Below are 14,985 nucleotides of genomic sequence, written 5' to 3' on the forward strand. Positions count from 1 at the left end.
GTGGTGAGGGAGGGAGGTGAGAGGGTGTCGGGGCAGATTCGTCCGCAGCAACGTCACATATTAGGAAATTTACAGCCGCGTGTGTTCCCAGCTTCCCCAAATCTCATACTCATCTACGCATCGTTGCTGCTTGCCTGTGAGCGGTTTCCAGGTGTATATCTTTTTTTTTTTTAAATGATTTTATTTATTTATTTGATAGAGAGAGAGAGACAGCAAGAGAGGGAACACAGGCAGGGGGAGCGCGAGAGGGAGAAGTAGGCTCCCCGCAGAGCAGGGAGCCCGATGCGGGACTCGATCCCAGGACCCTGGGATCATGACCCGAGCCGAAGGCAGACGCTTAACGACTGAGCCCCCCAGGCGCCCCTCGAGGTGTATATCTTGATGTTAGTTGAAAGTCTGGATTGGTTTGCACTTATCCACTTATGCACTTCCAGAAATGTTTGCAAATTTAGAGAGACACAAAGTAGACCGGTGGCTTCCTAGGGACGCGGAGGCGGGGTGGGGGTGGGGGGGGAGGCTGTTTAACAGGGACAGAGTTTCAGTTTTGCAAGACGAAAGGAGCTCTCGGGGCGGAGGGTGGCAAGCGCTTGGCGACAGTGTGAACGTACTTAATGTCACTGACCTGTGCACGTAAAAATGACGAAGATGGTGAATTTTGTGTTATGTGTACTTTATAGCAATTAAAAATAAAAATTACACTGCCAATCTTAAAGCTGTTAAAGTTCAAAAGCACCAAGTTTGAAATGAAGTGTGTCTATTTGATAGTGTTTATTACTGCTTCTGCCACCTACCTTGTGTCCTATATATCTTTATGAGATATTTAATTTTGTTAAAGATTCTGTTTTTTAGAGCAGTTTTAGGCTCCCAGCAAAATTGAGAGGCAGATACAGAGATTTCTCATACACCCGCTACCTGCACTCCCGCACAGCTTCCCCCACTATCAACAGCCCCCACCAGAGGGGACGAATGTTACAGCTGATGGACCTATTGCAACATCATCGTCACCCAGAGTCCGTAGTTTACCTTAGGGTTCACTCTCGGGGTGGTACATTCCAGGGGTTTTGACACATGTATAATGACATGTATCCATGATTATAGTATCATAGAGAGTATTTTTACCGCCCTAAAAATCCTCTGTGCTCCACCTCTTCATCCCTCCCTTCTCTTAACCCTTGGTAACTATTAATCTTTTTACTGTCTCCATAGTTTTGCCTTTTCCAGAATGTCCTAGAATTGGAATTATATAGTATGTTGTCTTTCAGATCGGCTTCTTTCACTTAATAATAGGCATTTAAATTTCCCCCATGTCTTTTCCTGGCTCGACGGCTCTTTTTTTTTTTTTTTTTTTTTTTTTTTAAGTGCTAAATAATAATTCCATTGTCTGGATGGGCCGCAGTTTATTTATCCGTTCACCTACTGAAGGGCATCTTGGTTGCTTCCAAGTTTGGGCTGTGATGAATAAAGTTGCTATAAACAACCATGCACAGGTTTTTGTGAGGACATAAGTTTTCGACTCCTTTGGATAAATGCCAAGGAGCACAAGTGCTGGGCCGTATGTTTAGTTTTAGACCAAACTGTCTTCCAAAGTGGCTGCACCATTTTGCATCCCTGCTGGCCCTGAATGAGAGTTCCTGTTGCCCCATATTCTCGCCAGCATTTGGTGTCGCCTGCGCTCTGGATTCTGACCATTCCAATAGTAAGTCACGGTTTCTCACTGTCGTTTTACTTTGCATTTCCCCCATGACATACAATGTACAGCATCTTTTCATATGCTTATTTGCCATCTGTACATCTTCTTTGATGAGGTGTCTGTGAAGGTCTTTGGCCCATTTGTAAAGCAGGTTATTTATTTTCTTATTGTTGAGTTTTAAGTGTTTTGTTTTGTTTTTGTATATTTAGATAGCAGTCCTTTATCAGATGTACCTTTTGCAGATATTTTCTCCCAATCTATGTTTTGTCGTCTCATTCTCTTGACATTGTCTTGTGCAGAGCAGAAATTTTTAGTTTTAATGAAGTCCAGCCTATGAATTATTCCTTTTATGGATCGCGTTTTTGGTGTTGTACCTAAGAAGTCATTTCCGTACTCCGAGTCATCTAGACTTTTTCTCTATGTTATCTTCTAGGAGTTTTATAGTTTTTGTATTTGACGTTTGGGTCTATGATCCATTTTGAGTTCATTCTGGTGAGTGATATAAAGTTTGTGTCTAGATGTATTTATGTATTTTGCGCGTGGATGTCCAGTCGTTCCAATACCTTTTGTTGCAAAGACTGTCTTTGCTCCACTGTGTTGCCTCTGTTCCTTTATCAAAGGCCCATTGACTATATATTGTGTCGGTCTACTTCTGGGCCCTCTATTTTGTTCCATTGATCTGGCTATTTATTCTTTTGTAAATACCACGCTATCTTGAAGTCGGGTCGGGTCAGCTCTCCAACCCTGTTCTTCTCCTTCAATATTGTGTTGGCGATTCTGGGTCTTTTGCTTCTCCATTTAAACTTCAGAATTAGTTTCTCAGTATCCACAAAGTAACTTGCTGGACGTTGCATCATTTTCTTTTCTTTTTTTATTGTTTTGTTTTTTTTAAAGATTTTATTTATTTATTTATTTTGACAGAGAGAGACACAGCGAGAGAGGGAACACAAGCAGGGGGAGTGGGAGAGGGAGAAGCAGGCTTCCCGCGGAGCAGGGAGCCAGATGCGGGGCTCGATCCCAGGACCCTGCGACCATGACTTGAGCCGAAGGCAGCTGCTTAACCATCTGAGCCACCCAGGCGCCCCTGTTCCATCATTTTAAAACACAAAAAGATACATAATACTGTATGTACTTTCTTTCCCAAAGATATTATTATACTTGCATGGAAAACGAATGTAAGATTTTTGTACCAATACAAGGCTGGTAAATTTTTCTTGAATATTCATACAAGACATCTGTAGTTAATGAAACTAGCCATACATTTTTAATGGGTTCCGCGGACAGTTAATTCATCTAATCAGGGGCAAATACGTTTAGCAGACTATGCTATGCCATTGTTATTCCTAAAGGTACAGCTAGCCACCTTCAAGCCCTTTGTGATTCAACAAACCATTTAAAAAAGATCTAAGGCAAGTGGTTCTCAAAGTGTGGTCCCTGGCTACATACAGCATCAGCACCATCTGGAAACTTGTTAGAAATATAAATTCTTGAGGTTATCCCAGACTTTCTGAATCAGAAACTCTGGGGATAGATCCCAGAAATCTGTGTTTTAATAAGCCCTCCAAGTGTCTTTGATGCATGCTAAAGTTTGAGAACCAGTTATGTAAGGAAAACATACGAAGCCTATAGTGATCTGAGTTTTTTTTTTTTTTCTTTTTGTGCCTTACAGTAAAATTAAAGAACACCTGGACCAACCTTGCAGAATGGGAACATGGTAGAAGGGAAATACCCCAAATAACTAAAGAACATCAATTTTTGAAATGGTGCATCAAAACAGAACGTTAAAATGACAACATAATGTAGGAAAAACCTTACAACTCTGATCCTTGAGTAATTCAGAAGAATCCTTCATTCAGAATGTACAGAAGGTGTAGACTACAACTTAGATGTTTCTACTGAAGAAGAACGTGGCGTTTAAGTCTATAAAGAGTTAAATATTATGGTGGGTTAACGAAAAAGACATTTTAAGAATGCTAAGGCAGCTTCGAGGGGTGGTTTTAGGGACTACTGCTTGGGTGCAGATGTGATGCAGGCTACCCTTCGGGAGGAGAGTTGTGAATAGTTGAGCTCTTCAGTGGGGGCCCAACCCAAGATCCCAGTTCAAAATTCTAAGTGGTCAATGTCTTAATAATAATTGTGAAGGATTAAGGAGCACCGACCACACTGTCAGCCTTGCCCCAACAGAAGCTGAGAGGGATGATAGATGCTAGAGGGCATTTCCAAGTAAGGTTAGAACATGGTACGCCATTAAAATGAAACCCAGGAGTCCAGAAATTCCAACACTGCTGATGGACACCATGTCATTAGGCTTTTATATTCTTTCTAGTACTTTTTTTTTTTAAGATTTTATTTTATTTTGACAGAGAGAGACACAGCAGGAGGGGGAACACAAGCAGGCAGAGTGGGAGAGGGAGAAGCAGGCTTCCTGCAGAGCAGGGAGCCCAATGCGGGGCTCGATCCCAGGACCCTGGGATCATGACCTGAGCCGAAGGCAGATGCTTAACGACTGAGCCACCCAGGCACCCCTCTTTCTAGTACTTTTGAAATAAAGGTAGAACAACACAAAATCCCCTTTCCAGCTCTTCCTGGTCCCAGGGTTAAGTGAACCTCATTGCCTCTTGGTTCCCCAATATTTCTCACATTTGTGTCTGTCCTTGCACCTTAATAAATGGCTTGTTGAATTTTGTTCACAATCTGAATCCCTCGTGAGGGGCTTAAGTCCTTCAGGACTATGGCATCCTAGTCTCCTCAGCATTTAACACACAGAAGGGGCTCAATAAATGTTATTGAAAGAAAGGAGTGAATGCATAAAAGTTAAAGATTAAGATTAGGAATGAGGATTTCAGGAAAACCCTTGGAGGTAGTGAGTTTTCATGATTTATAACAAATCTTAAAAATTTAAAGATTGTGTGGTAGAAATCTTTTGGGGAGTTTGATAATTGTCTTCAAGAATGCAAATGTTGGGGGGGCGCCTGGGTGGCTCAGTCATTAAGCATCTGCCTTCAGCTCAGGTCCTGGTCCCAGGGTCCTGGGATTGAGCCCCGCGTTGGGCTCCCTGCCCCGAGGGAAGCCTGCTTCTCCCTCTCCCACTCCCCCTGCTTGTGTTCCCTCTCTCGCTGTCTCTCTCTCTGTTAAATAAATAATCTTTAAAAAAGAATGCAAATGTCGGGGCGCCGGGGTGGCTCAGTCGGTTAAGCGTCTGAATCGTGATTTCAGCTCAGGTCATGATCTCAGGATCCTGGGATCGAGTCCCTCGTCGGGCTCTGTGCTCAGCGTAGAGTCTGCTTGAGATTCTCCCTCTCCCTCTGCCTCTCCTGCTTGTTCTCTCTCTCTCTGTAAAATAAATAAATAAATCTTTAAAAAAAAGAATGCAAATGTCCTCTGGTGCTTGAGCACCAGGTGATGTATGGAATTGTTGAATCACTATATTGTACACCTGAATCTAATATAATACTGTATGTTAACTAACTGGAGTTAAAATAAAAGCTTAAAAAAAAAAAGAATGCAAACATCCTTGTGATCACTGCTGTTTTTCCAGCATCTGGTTTAACAGGCGCTTAATATATATTTGTTAGAAGATTGGATACATGGATGACCCTCTGGGAAGCCTTGATTATGACATGTGACCATGTTCACTCTGGCTGAAATTGATTGCATCAGGATTGCATGCATGACCCAGTGGGCTGATGAGATTCTCTCCTGGGAACTTAAATTGGTACTGAAAGACACTTGAACTCTGAGTGTTTTTGGAATGGTAGCATTTAAGTTGGGGGTCTGTAAGGTTAGCCATATCCTGCCACTTGGATGAAGAAGCAGAAAAAGTAATCAATGGATATGCATGTATGTACGTGGGCACTCGTGCGTAGTTGTGCGTGTATGCACTCAGCTACCCCCCGCCACTTCAGCCTTTTTTGGGGGGGAGGGCCTCCTTTCTGGTTCTTATTTACATTCCCTTCTTGAGACCCAATTTCATTCCTCCCCTTGGTTCTAGGAGGTACCCCTGATTATTATTATAAATCCCCCTTCTGCCTAAACCAGCTCAAGCTGATTTTTACCACATGCAACTAAAAATTATTAACAAATACACTCTGTCACAATTCATTTTTGTTCTCTTATATTTCAACATTTGCAAGATTTAAAAATCACCCATGTAAATATTTGTGTTAATTTGGATTAATTTCCATTTCCCTGGACTTCAGCTATTTAGAAATGCCCGCTTGGCCCCCTTCCATCATTCACAAAGCAATGCAAAGCAAAAGGAACCACGGGGCACCAGCTGAGGCGCACTCTCAGGCTCTGTGTATCCAGTCTGCCTTTGAAACACTTGGGAGTCTTCCTGGGAAGCCCTTTCCCAGCAAGGGAAGAAAAACTAACAAATTTCAGAAGTAAACTTGAAATGTTACTCATTGCTATGGAGAAGGGCAACTTTGAAGTAACCAGAGAGCTGAAACCAAACGAGTTCTCTTTAGTGGCAGGGTAAGTAGTAGTCAGAGTGGAGATCTGGGGCCAGATGGCTTGTCTGTATGTCACAGGCCCCCAGCTGGAAAGCACACATTGTAAAACCACGTCCGGGGTCTTGGCTTTGCACCCTCCGCCCCTAGCAGAGGCTCTCATCTGAGAAGATGCTCCATATGTGTGTGTCGAACGAAAAAGGACTGAGAGATGAAATAAAGGATAGTGATTAAGTGATTAAGTCTGGAGATCAGAATCAGAGGGAAACCGTCTGTCTCCAACACCTCCTGCCTGTGTGACCTCGGATGTGTTACTTGACTTGTTCTTGCCTTGGCTTCCGGAACTATAAACCAGGGATGAGAACGGAGCTTTTTTAGAGTGTTGAGTATTATGTGAGTCGATACATGCCCAGCCTTAGCTCAGTGTCTGCGAAGAAGGAGGCATGCAATAAACGTTTGCTTTCGAATCATTATGTTAGAGGGTAGCTTTCCATAATCACATTTTCCCTCCTTTAAAATTTTATGAAAATACTAGAAGGAGGAGTATTAGGGACATTTAATTGAACCTTTATAATATAGATATTAAAGAAATATATCCCTGCGTAAGTTACATTAAAAGGTCTTGTTCCCAAGTGAGTGAAAATTTAGGGGGAAATATCAATGACTTGCCCCACAAAATTTCAGATCCTTAAAAAAAAATCTAAATTTAAAAAGCTTACAGGATGGCCACGTTAGAGGAAAGTTTGGGTACAGAACCTATGTCCTCTAGCTTACAGCCAGAAGGCTCGGTAGGGCTCTTGGGCTCAAGGGGACCGGCCCAGGTCCAGCTGATCACAGCAAGACATACTGTGCTGGGGTCACACAGACCGGGACCCTTGCCCTGGGCCTCACTCCTGCCGTGCATGGCGCTAATCCAAGGATTACTTCCTACTCCGTGAGTCCCCTAATAATCTGCAAGGAAATAGCTCTTTTCATGATCCTTTCTCCTCCCTATTGATCGACTCCGTTTGGATTACTTTCAGCCCTTTTTGCTGGAGATATTTACATATTTGTGGCTCTTGGGAAGCTGTTCCTGGCTTGGCACAAATGTTACGGATGGCCCTTTACTCCACACGTCACCTTTCCAAGGACTGGACCAGGAACTTTCACTCTGTTGGAATGAGCACAGAGTTATGGTCGGAGCTGAGGCTGACTGATCAAATAATTTTTTTAAAAGATTTTATTCATTTATTTGAGAGAGAGAGAGACAGTGAGAGGGAGAGAGAGAGAGAACACAAGCAGGGTGAGGGGCAGAGGGAGAAGCAGACTGCCCGCTGAGCAGGGAGCCCAACGCAGGGCTCGATCCCGAGGCTCCACGATCATGACCTGAGCAGAAGGCAGACGCTTAACCGACTGAGCCACCCAGGCGCCCCCGATCAAATGATTTTAATGATGGTTACTGTCTAATGTGGACAGGCTAGCTCATGGGGACACTGATAAACATAAGATTGCTGGATTCCATTCCCCAAACTTGGGCCTTCCCGATGCCACTGAGGAATTTTTGGGTAACAGTGAGGTTGGGGTGAGAGTGTAGACGAATCAAGGACAATCCTTCCCATCTCCTGCACCAAGAAATCAGATGCGCAGACCTGCTAACGCCATGTTCCCGAGCAAGGGAGTGGCATTGCGACCACCTCATATTGCTTCACTGCGGATGGTAGAGGTAGTAAATTGGCATGTACCATCCATCCTGTTCTCCTTCTAGGTTGGAAAAGCAGGAACTACAAATCCCAGTCTACCCTGCAGCCAGGGTCCAGGCGTGCCGTAGCTCAAGCGAATCTGATGCACTCCCGAGAGATTTAGAGGGCAGGAACAAAGTGGGGCTGACTTCTGCTCTTTATGTTGGCAAAGCCAGTTGCAGACACGTAAAGTGTTTTCTGTTTCTGCATTACCAAAGATCCCAGCGTGTAGGTTGACAGGCAGGGCCCAGGGCATCCTTCTTTCTTTTCTTTTCTTTTTGATGCAGACCTAGCATGCGTGGTGTAGCCGCTGAAGCCGAAAGTTCCAGCACCAGCTCCCTGATCTCTACCTCCCTGATTCACAAAGCAGCTGCAGTGCTCATGCTGAGCTAGTTCTGCAGTGGCTTCCAGAGCCGATGATTCCCAGCCCGAAGCCCGCTCTCACCGTGGAAGGACCCTGCTCGTGCCCCTGGAGACAATATAGACAGAAGTTCCCAGCACAGGATAGTTTCCCAAGCAGCTGCTCGATGAATGAACATCAGTAAGTGAACATTAATTAATTCAGCGTATGTTTCTGGAACTCCTAACGCTGCAAGGTTGCTTAGCAGGTTCTGCGATCTATTTTATCATGTATTGGCTGTGTTGACTCTGGCCTCAGTTTCTTCATTTATAAAATGGTAACACTCATTTCACCCAGCTCGTAACGATTTGCCTGAGGAATAAATGAAATGATGCATGTAAAACACCAGTCCGGTGCCTGGCTCGGAGGAAGACGTCAAAAAGTTACTCACGGGAATGGTATTTATTTTGTGCTAGGTGCTAGATCACAAAGATAAACACAACAGACTTGGCCTCGGGCCCGATGGAGCTTGCAGTGGAAAAGGGAAGGCAGATATTTAAGCGAGATGAAGAACAGCGCAGTAATTACCACAATGGAGGATCAGGAAATCATGCAGCAGGGACACCAACGCTAGTCTAGAGGAGGGAGGGTCTGGGGGACAGAGAGGTGGGCCTGGAGACAGTTTGCCGAAAACCAGTTGGCCAAGAGCCAACTTGCTGACTGCTAATTTCTCTATGGCCCAATCACCGAGTGCCTAACAGGTGATTCATCAAAGTTTATAAGTTTACTAAACACTTATCTTCAGAATATTTTTCTTGGGTCTAGTCAATTAAAGTATTTCCCCTAGACACATTGACTGGTCAAAAGTTCTGGGTTTTAGGGTGGTTTTGACTCCATGAATATATTTCCCTTAATGTTCATATTGGTGGAAACCTATGTTAATAAAGTTATTTATTGAATATATTAATAATTATGAAGATTTTATATTACACATAGAGTGAATCTATTCTAAAACACAGTAATTCAGTATTTTTATTTTTTATAGTTAAGAAGCCTATGATCCTAAGAATAAAATATTTATTTCCTTGAATATGTTCAAGAAGACTATCCCTTAAAGGAAGGTTTTGGCCAATGAGGAATTTTGGCAAATTCAACCAATTGGTCATTTGGCAAATCAATCATTTTGCAAATTGATCCTTCCATTAATTGGCTTTGAACAAATTGCTCATCTGGTGTATTGGGCATTTGGCTAGTTGGCAATCACTTCTTTCAAACTCTATTGATGAGTGCTTCTGTGCCTCTGTCCATTAGTTCATGCACAGAATGTAGGTGTGTTGCCTTCTTGCCCCCAGCCTTGAATCCACACGATATTATACAAAACGGATGATTGAAAGTGGAACTTGGCCAACAATAGTGAAAGTGCAGCAAAGAAATGAAAAGTGATAACATCAGAAGTGAAATTCAAGTCACAGAAATGGAATTTCACAAGGAAAAGGTGACCGTCACAATATTGATTCTGTCCCCGTTTGAGGGACTGTAGATGGACAGCCAGGGACACTTGCTGAAGGGGCACAGATCAACGGAAACGAGGAGAGCCGTGGTGACGGAAAGGAGGATGTCCCAGAGGAAGTGATGCTGGCAAAGGACTTAACACTGAAGGAACCCTCAGACATAGTTCCTGACATTGAAAGTACAAAGGATAAAGTGGGAGAAGCAGATCCAAATTTAGAAAGGAGTGTGACGATTTTCCAAGGCATGGAAAAGATGCTCCGTTGTAGGTTATATAATAGTGTTTACAAACAAATACAACACTTTGATTCTTAAGGTCTCTGATGTTTTAAATTACAGCGTACTAAATAAATATGAGTTTGGCTATGTTTTATTTCCCTATACATTCATAACTGACAGAAAGAGAGTCTTTAATCTTTTAACATAAGTGTAATTCACAGCCCAATCGTATTTTCCCCATGCATGACTAAGATCGCTTCACAAAGCTTCGGCTGGAGCGGCCATTCCCACCATCCATGCAAAGGAGACTGCCTGCACTTAAACTTGGGCAGAGGGAAATAAAACCTAGGGCTGTGGCTTGTCTTGCATTCCCTTTGAAGTTCCCACTTCAAGAAATATACAAAATTCAAATATTTTGCATTATAAAGTTTGACTTCTGGGAAATTGCAGAGCAGTGAAATGTACACCATTCCTCTCCTCTTTCTGGCAGCTAATTCAAATGGAACAGGTGGTGGGGAACAGAGTATTGTACTTGTGGAAGATGAGAGAGAATTTTGATGGCATCTGGAAGAATGTTATCTGATGCTAATGCTGATTTTCTCCTGAGCTTCATGATTGCCCGTTGGTGGAGCGGAGCAGTGCTCTTAACACTGTCAAGAACAATTTTCTCCTTGAGTGATCTTTTCCAAAAGTGTTCTTGCTGATGAGTTATTTTTCATTATTATTAGAATTTAAGTACCACACTTAACTCAGACTTCTACATTCTGAGATGTAATCTTTAGCTGTCATTGTAAAAAGATAAACAAAAGTGAAACTCTGATATACCTGGTTAAATGAAAGGAAACCGAGAATGAGAAATATTTATGCAAAGAGAGTCATTTGAATATTTTTGTCCATGCTGCATAAACCACTGAGCTGGTTCTATGATAAAATCACTAAAACTTTCTGTATTAATTTTATGACTCTATCTCTACTAACTACATGGAATTATTTCTATCAACCCTGTGAAAGTATGTTGATTAACTATAAAATTGAATTAGTAGTTTTCAGGGATTTTTCTTTCCGAACATTCCCTGGGCTAGGGTACTATCCTATCAGTAGTGAGGCTCCCAGACTCGATGTGGCTTTCACTCAAAGGGGATAGCAAAATCTCTAAAGGGGGCCACGGTTTGAACCCCCATCCAGGTGAATCTGACATGGTGACCCTCCCAAAGAACACCCCCCCCACACACACACATGTTACAGTTGAAAATCACTGGCTTGGAAAATGTGTGGGCTGACAAAAGTCCAGCATCCTTAAAATGTGAAGATGTGGATCCATGTTGCAGCTTACCTCTACTTAACCTCCAACACACGTTTAACCTTGAACTCTTGACTTTCTTATATGAAGTGCCTCTGCCCTGGGTTTTCTACGGAATCAAAGAAAACGAAGTACGTGGATATGCTTGTTGCTGGTAACGGGAGATGTGTTTTGTGTGAGACCTATCCTTCCACCCAAATATGTACCCGTCTGTAACCTTCCACTAGGATTTCTAAGTTTTGGGTTAAGTCAGGTATTGGCAATGTTCCATGCGAAATACAAATTCTTTAGTAGGTTCCATGAATACTCAAAGTAGATTTATTTTTAATATTATTTAGAATGCCTTGAACAAATGGAACAGATAAAAGGTCAATTTTCGTGTCGGAGAAGGAAGTAACAAGTCCAAAAGATAAGGTTTATGTCGCAGGGAAAATCTCCTTAGTGGGCCAACTTCATTAATGAAGAGTCTATTTGGCTTTCTCTACACACCCAGATGGTTCAGCTGAATTAAGCACTTTAAGACTTGGCTCTTACAAACACAATAAATAACACTATTTATTGGTTGTGGGGACGAATTCAAGAATGACTGAGCCTCAGCCTCTCCTATGCCTGGTCCTGAGGTTGATGTCTAACATGGTATCTGTATGACTGGATGATGTTGATCAGGAGGCAATTCTCCATGACCGTATCTGCATTTCTGCGTGGTCCGGGTTTTCTGAGCAAAGGCTTAGAAAGCTGGATATAGCGTCTCTCTAAAGTCAGAGAAGTTTAGGGATTGATCTCAGAGCCACCTGCTTACATTCAGGGTGTGGTGAAGCTAGAGCTCTCTCCCCACGCCCGGATGGATGAGATTTGCTTAACGAGTCCTCTCTCTTTTTTTGGAGGGAAGGCTGGGCAGAGGTGCCAGCAGGCTATCTAAGTTTCAGGGGTCCTAGTTTGGGGGTTCCATTTGGAGGGTGCAACCCTGTTGCTTGTGCAGGTAACATCTGACCTTCATTCCATCGCCAGGGGTGGGGGGGAGATTGGGGCTGGGGGGCTGGTGCTAAGATGCTGCTCTGGCTGTTTTTGCCTTGAGTAATAAATAGTCTGTTCTCTAATCCAGAAAGCCTCGGGCTTCCTGTCAGATCAGGTGGGCTCAGGCCTCACACTCTTCAGAGTTTCTGATTAACCTTACGTACTGGGTGGAGCTGTTACGGGTATTAAATGAGATCATATAAGCATGGAGGGGCTAAAAAAGTCATTACTTTTACCTTCCCTGCTACATACAGTCTGAATGTTTGTGTCCCCCCCACCCCATTCATATGTTGAAATCCTCCCCCCTCCCCGTGAGGATATTAGGAGGGGGAGGTGCTTAGGCTCTCATGATGGGACTCCTGTTCTTCTACAAGAGACCCCAGAGAGCTCCCCCGCCCCTGCCAGAGTGCAAGGACACCGAGAAGGGGCGTCTGCAGCCCAGCAGAGGTGCCACTGACCTTGACCGGCGGGACTGGCACCCTGATGTTGGGCTTGTAGCCCCCCGGCCCGTGAGGGATGCTGTCTGCTGTGGATGAGCCCGGCAGCAGATGGTACTTGGCTGGAGTGCCCGGGGACCACGCGATCCCCAGGGAGAAACTAACAGTAGCTGCCGCCGATTGGGCTTGAGTCCGGGGCAGGCAACATGGTGAGGCCCCCAAACCACGACCCAGCTTTTTTCCTAGATGAGGACACTAAGGTTCAGAGAGTTGAACCAGTGCATTCAGTCACCGGAACTGTCAGTCGAAAACCAGGAATTCATTTCAGGCCCTGGGAAGGCAGACCCCGGCCAGTCGCCACCCAGGGCTCCGAGGATCCCCAGTTTGCCAGCATTTTGATAGCATAGGGCCCGACAAATGCCAAGATTGCAAAAGAACGGGACTAACTGTTACATGCCACCTTATTTAGTCATTTATTTTCTTTTGTTCGCATGGGTATTTCCTTACCTCCAATCTAATCTATGAAGTTAATGGGGGTGTAAATCCCTTCGAATCACCATCTGCAGCCTTCCCTACTGCATGATGCCATTAACATGGTAATGGCTAATTCCAACTGGAGTCTGTTAAAAATTCCCCAGGGCCCTCGCAAAGCGACCAAAGCTCCTGACTGACTGTGTGCCCTTGGAAAATCAACTTGCTCTGACAAAGTGGTATAATAAGCCCCCTGTATTTGAGGGTTAGGAAAACATGGTTTAAATGGCCCAGGTCAAAGCTGGGAGGGAGAGAGAGAGATAGAGTAGAAAAGAAAAAGAAAGAGAAAGAGAGAACACGAAACAGAAAGGAAGAGAGAGAGGGAGAGTGCCCAGGAAGGGAAAGGAAAGAAAGAAAGAAAAAGAAAGATAGAAAGGCAGACAGGGGCCCCTGGGTAGCTCAGTCATTAAGCGTCTGCCTTCGGCTCTGGTCGTGATCCCAGGGTGCTGGGATCGAGCCCCACATCAGGCTCCCTGCCCCGAGGGAAGCCTGCTTCTCCTTCTCCCACTCCCCCTGCTTGTGCTCCCTCTCTCGCTGTGTCTCTCTCTGTCAAATAAATAAATAAAATCTTTAAAAAAGAAAGAAAGAAAGAAAGAAGGAAAGGCAGACAGGCAGGAAGGCAGGAAGGATGCAGGGAGGGAGTGACAAGAGAGTAAATGAGCAGAGCCAGGGAAATTTTATATTGATTGAGGATTTGAGGAAGTGGACCGGGGGACAGCAAATTAGGAAATGCATAATGCATAGAGAATGTGCTTTCTGGAGCAGTCCTAGATCAAAGATCCCACACAAGGGCCTGGAATCCATAAGTTTACTTTTAGTGCCAGAAAATGTTTCAGAGAAGCTGCAGAAAAGCCTTCAAAGTTTTCTTTTAGGATCACATTTACCCCCAAAGAAATCGGCAAGGTGTTATCCATAACACCGGGCAGGATTTCTTCTAGACTCCTAATTTGCCGGAAGATTCTTCTTTGGTCAAATAACACCCAGCATGAAGAGAAAATGGGTGCTAGGGAAAGAGAAGTAGGCAGAAGTTCTTGAAAAATAGCCCGAGCAGAGGAAAACACTGAGTGACTGGGAGTTACAGGGACCTGATGGCTCTTAATATTTGAGGTTCAAAAAGAAAACTATCCTGAGAAAGAAAGTAGTTGGTTTTTGCTTGTTTGTTTTCCATTCCCACATTGCCTTGGGGACCCAGAGCACTAGGAGATGCTGATCCCTATTGTCTCTGTGTTTCTCATACATTGTGAGGAGATCTGCTCTGTTAAACAGCTCATCTGAATTGCAAACAAGAGGTTTTGCAGATGCCAATCGATCTGGCATCTAAAACTCCAGGTCATATTTACATGGAGTCTTGGGTTCAAAATAACTTTATTTGCATATAGTATGGTAAAAATAATGACGGAGGGTAGTGCTGTGGTCCTGTTGGCTAGGTATCTCCCCAGGACATTACCCCAGCTTTCAAACTGTCAAGGTATGAATGGGCAAGAGACTTCCTCCAGTTATCCAGAAGGCGAGGCGTGGCACTTCCTGTTTCGTAGTGACAGGTCCTGAGTCTTAGCACCTTTTGGCAGTGTATGAGTTTCTTAATGCTGCTGTAACAAATACCATTGTCTTAGTGGCTCAATACACCACAGATTTATTATCTTCCAGTTCTGGAGGTCAGAAGTATAGAAATAGGTCCACAGGGCTGCATTCCTTCTGGAGGCCGTATAGGAGATTTTATTTCTTCACCTTTCCCAGCTTCTAGAGGTGGCTCACATTCCTTGGCTCATGGCCCCT

General features: G+C 43.9%; 1 long non-coding RNA gene across 2 annotated transcripts; it reads left to right on the forward strand.

The window, feature by feature from the left end:
* The first annotated feature begins 597 nt into the window (after positions 1 to 597).
* LOC135361998 (uncharacterized) lies at positions 598 to 10,228 on the forward strand. 2 transcript variants are annotated; one of them, XR_010406298.1, is made up of 4 exons: positions 598 to 2,814; positions 3,360 to 3,632; positions 8,147 to 8,400; positions 9,511 to 10,228. It is a non-coding gene; the product is annotated as an uncharacterized LOC135361998 (long non-coding RNA). The 2 variants fall into 2 exon arrangements; XR_010406299.1 differs by having other exon boundaries at positions 9,552 to 10,228.
* Positions 10,229 to 14,985: the final 4,757 nt, after the last annotated feature.

Source organism: Mirounga angustirostris, unplaced genomic scaffold, assembly GCF_029215605.1.
Source record: "Mirounga angustirostris isolate CCGP_5_RB_7025 unplaced genomic scaffold, mMirAng1.0.hap1 SCAF_11, whole genome shotgun sequence".
Lineage (NCBI taxonomy): Eukaryota > Metazoa > Chordata > Mammalia > Carnivora > Phocidae > Mirounga > Mirounga angustirostris.